A 5,478-nucleotide genomic window follows, 5' to 3' on the forward strand; every position below is an offset into this window, starting at 1 on the left:
CGTTCCTAGTGCTCACTGCTCACACTGTGTCTTTACATAATAAAAGTAGTAATATCCCCTTAAGTGTTCGCTTATTAGTTCGGTCGTTAGCAATAACCGACTGTAAGTTTTAGATTGTAAGTAGAATTAAAAAACAAAGTTTAAATAAAAATAAAATTAAATCTAACTTTCTCAACACCACCAAGATGTAGGAGTTCTCCAGGAGGCTTAATGAATACTTGATCGACTGTGCACTTTTCTGGTCTAAAGCTACACTGATAAGGTTGTTTAATATAAGCTGTATGCATGCATGAAGGGCACACATTACGGCAATAATAAAACTTGTTGACAAAATTACGCTTTTTTCGTGAGCATAAATAACACAATAAATAATTTTATAAACTTACGTAGTTTTTAAAAATTCTTTTATAATGTTTTGCATTTGAATTTGATACTTTTAAAATAATAAAAAAGTAATATCTTAAAAACCTGGCGTGATACACTAGTTTTGAAGTGGGATTAGAATTAAGGTCATCAAAACCCGCATAAATATGTGCAGTAAGAAAACCTTGTCCACCAATGCAATTGAAGTCTTACCGATTTTCTTGAGATATTTAAAACCGTAAACCAATTCACCACAGTATAAATTAAGCTCCCTTGGATTCTTTTAATCATGTTATCGAATGTCTTCATTAACCTTGAAGGTAATATTATTTTTTGTTATTTAAATATTTAATCTGGCAAATATATTAAGTTCTTATTAATTATTTATAAAAACTCCCCAAATAAACTTTGAACTTTATTCAACCGAATTTGAAACTCCAAGAAGCTCAGAGCCGGAAGGACCTGCGGGCACTTCCTGAAATTGGATATGCAATTATTTTATAAATTAAAAATAAAATCAAAAGAGTAATTTAATAAGATCAATTTGATATTTAAAAAAAAAGGACGCAAATCGAGAACCCTACCAAAGGAATATAATCTTCTTTCATCTTATTTCGTGATGACAGTTTATTTTTGTTTTTTAATATTTTGGATCATCGTTTAGGGAGTTTTTAGAATTTACTTCAAAGTAATCAAAGTACTTTACTTATGGTATATCATTATGGCAACCTTAACCTCCAACTACATGCAAATGAAAACTCTTAAAACTTCAAACAGACGAAGAATTAAGTGAATTTTTATAAGAAAAATCGATTAAAACATCTTTAAATTTTATTCAGCTTCACTAAGGTACGTAACTGGGAAAAGGTACACGTTCAGGTGAAAATATTCTATTAAAAACACACGTATTATGAAGTGTACGAGGATATGCATACTCATTGTACGTATATTATGTTTGGGTGGTTGTGAAAAGTTAAGTCGTCAAACAAAAAACGACAAATTTCAAAATATACTATTTCATGAAGCACCAAATTCAAAATTTCCCAAGAACAATATAATAAAACTCCTACAGCAAAAAAAAAACGAAGAATCAGACTTGATTAAAATCAACAATTCGAAGAACCAGCGTAAATGAGTCCAGATTTTGAAAAATATATATTATTTCGAAACATGATGGTAAGTCACCAGCATTAACTTTGAATAAAGCTGTCTTAAGGTCATTGTTTCATGCTGACGAACCAACTTTTCTTAAACATTGGAAGCTTACAATCATGACACGATTGACGTTATACGGACAGATTTATTTAAAAATTATGCAAAACAAACAATAAAAAAATCTTTCCAATACTATTTGCAATCATGTATTGATTAAAGTTTTCTAAGAGTAGCTCCTGCATTCTGATATACAAATTTAAGATTATCTGGTTTTTAAATCTCGTCCTTAACCATATTTTCTCAAGCTCAATGATGTTTCAAGTCACACGAATTACTGGTTATGACTTTACTTTTTTTAGACATCTTTCAAAGTGCCTTCAATAAGCAGTGATCGGATCAAATCCCCTGTAAAATCGGACATAATCATCTTAAGTGCAAAAAATATGTTCGTCCTCAGATTTAATTTATGTCCGATATGAGGTCTATAAATTAATTTAAATACTTCTGTTCTTACTTTGAAGATAAAGCTCATTCCCCGAACTGAGAGCTGATTTCTATAGTAGTTTTTCTCCTTCAGATTAAAAGATGATTTTCGATAGATCATTTAAGACGATGATTTGGAGCATCGTGATTAAAATTGCGTCATCTATGCAAGTTATGCAGTCGTAAAACTCCGTTTTTAATTCTACCGGGTTATCAATTTGTAGTGAAGATACGTTGTGTTCAAAAAAATAGGAGTGCCTGTTCTTTTTAGATTAAATCGTGACTCAAAAGTTGTATAATTTTTTTAAATTTATTTTTTCTTTTGTACAAAATAGGTAATCCAGTCTTTTATTATTATGATTAAAGACTACTTTGCTTAAAACAAATAAGGTAGTAAAAACATGAATTTTAACAAAATAAAGCCAAAACGAATTGTTCAAAATAATAGGAGTAAACAAAATAAAGTAGGTATAAAAAACTAAAAAAAATATTAAATATTAAGATTTTTTGTCAGTATTTTGTTGAAAATCCTTTGTTTTTTATAATTCCTGCACATCTGCGTGGCATAGAGTTTACAAGGGCGTCCCACAACTGCCTCGAATTCAAATGTCTTCGTTGAGAAACACCCTTTTTCACATCTGCCCATAAATATTCTATGGGATTCAGGTCAGGCGACTGAGCTGGCCAGTCCATGACCTCAACCCCATTGACCCGAAACCATTCCTTGGCAGACTTACTGGTGTGTTTCGGGTCGTTGTCTTGTTGAAATACCCATTTAACCGGCATATTCCAACTCGCATAAGGCAGCATCACACTGGACATTATATCCACATAAACGTGCTGGTCCATTGTGCCAATGATTTGATGCATGGGGCCAACACCAGCATATGAGAAACTGCCCCATGCCATTACTTTAGCACCTCCATGTTCTACCGTTTTAATGGTGTACCGAGGCTTAAACTCGGAATTTTTTGGACGTCGGACGTATTGCCTAGAGCCAGTTACACCGAATGAAACAATTTTGGTCTCGTCAGTCCACAAAATGTTTCGCCATTTCTCTGCAGGCCAATTAGCATGGCTTCTTGCAAATTTCAAACGAGCGGCTACATGTTTTTTTGTAAGCATCGGCACTTTTCGTGGACTCCGAGCGGAAAGATTATGTTCCAACAATCGGCTTTTTATTGTTACGCTACTTACTGAAAGTCCTAGATCTTCCTGGATTATCTTAGAGGACGCAAAAGGATCCTTTCGGCTGTATCGAACAATACGACGATCGTCATTTTCACAAGTTTCTCGTTTCCGTCCCCGGGATTCGACTTTTGTTTCATATTTTACAGCATTGGCGATCATTTGGTCAAAGCACCCCAACATCGGCTTCATATCCTTATACGTTTTTCCTGTATTTCCCAACTTTTTTATGATTTCCCGTTTTTCGTCGTTGCAGTGCTTTTCTAGTCCCACTGAATAACCAAACTTGTATAGATATTCGATATTCCAACTATTTAATATTCCTATTTGAATTTAGTTACTTACTGTTTATTTTTTTTAAGTTTTTGATTTTTTTGTATGTACAATATAACTCACACTCCTATTATTTTCAATAGCCTGATTGAGAGTAAAGATCATTTGATCTCTGGTTACAAATGTAAACGGTTATGAATTGCAAACCAGTTCATTGTTTTATCATCTTTAATGTCCCGTTATCCGGTAGAGAAATGGGCTGATTACCAGTATCCACATGGTAAAAAAAAACACTTGAGCAAATTTTGTAAAAGCACTCCTATTATTTTGAACACAGCTGTACAACATTGCTAGACCGTAGGTACCAATTTTTGAAAGGACTGTAACCCTTGTCAAAACAGATCTAGGACACGTTTTTGCAGATTTTGAATTTTTGTGGTAGACTGGTTTTTCACGTATATGGCATAGTTTGGGGTGCCACTTCAGTCTTTGAAATTCTTTTAAAAAACTTCCTCTAAACATCTTGCAGGTCTTCCAATTTTTCGTATTCATATGCTTCATTGCATCGTTAAACACTTACGATTTTGAAGCTGAAACAACGGAATTGTTATTGAAAAAATTAGACCACATGATGTTTAAAGCCACTTTCGACGCTTTAATTTTTCTTTAACATGCGCATGTTTAAGTTATAAGTTAATAAATAACCATGGTATTTGAATTCGTCAACTTCTTCTATAGCATCGTCCCCGAGAATAACGTTACGACTATAACCTATTTACCTGTTACGCAATCTGAAATACATAATTTTTGATTTAGTTAGTTTGTACGGCCCACGTATAACAATATTGTTAAAGCTTTTTAATATGTAGCTAAAGAGTAAGTGGGTTATCGTACAAGATAACTAAATAGTCTGCGTTAAGGTGAATTTTGACAATTTCATCACCAATCCTTCCCCCATATGGTGCCATTTTCTACATCATTTAAAGACAGGGGAAAAAGCAAAGGACTTAAGATACAACCTTGAGGAACACCAGTCAGACATTTAAAGAATTTTTTCGTAAACTGATTTTGAAAGCTTGAATATTAGCTTTCAAATCAACTACACAGGTGTAGGTGTAATTTAAACACCTGGGCAAAGTAACTTAAAGAAAGATTTGATCAATAGTGGAAAATATTTCCACAAAACCCAGCTTGGTAACAACTTATCAAATAAGTTTGTTCTACCAAATTTGAAAGTCGTACGTATAGAATTTGAGACAATAGTTTTCTTAGAAAATTTTGCAATGCAACGTCCATATAATTTTCTGGTTGTGATCGATCACCTTTTTTTTTAAGTAACCAAAATTTTGTGGAGCACCTAAGACTTTCTTGAACTGTCTCTTCATTTTAATAATATACTGATCAAACGAAATATGTATTCCAAAAACACGGCTGTTATAAATAGACGATAATAATTACTATTATCGTCTTTGATCGCTGCAAATTAGCACGGTTATTTTAAGGGGCGTTTTACCTTCACTTGTTAAATGGATCTAGTTAACTTCACATAGGAAGTAATTGTAATGGGTCTGACTTGTCAAATTGAAAATTTCCCTAGAGTCGAAATAAAAGATTTTTGGAAAGATGTCTGTGCGTGCGTGTGTACGTACGTTCGTACATCCGTACATTCGTGACGTTTTTTTCGTCGTCCATAGCTCAAGAACCAGAAGAGATATCGACTTTAAATAAATTTTGTTATACAGATAATAAAGCAGAAAGAACTCTCGAAAAAATTGCGTGGGTGGTGATATTTACTATAGCAGTTTGAAAAAAGGTGAACATTTTGGTTAACCCTAAATATCTTACGAACCAAAAACGCTAGAGACTTGAATTAAATTTTATATAAGATATTGTAACGTGATATCAAAGAAGTATATTTTATGAAAAAAACGGTTTTTTTTATAAATCAAAAAAAAACTAGAAAAAAAATTTGTCACCTCCAAAATTTTACGACCAAAATATGATTTCATCTCCAAA

Source organism: Eupeodes corollae, chromosome 3 (assembly GCF_945859685.1).
Source record: "Eupeodes corollae chromosome 3, idEupCoro1.1, whole genome shotgun sequence".
NCBI lineage: Eukaryota > Metazoa > Arthropoda > Insecta > Diptera > Syrphidae > Eupeodes > Eupeodes corollae.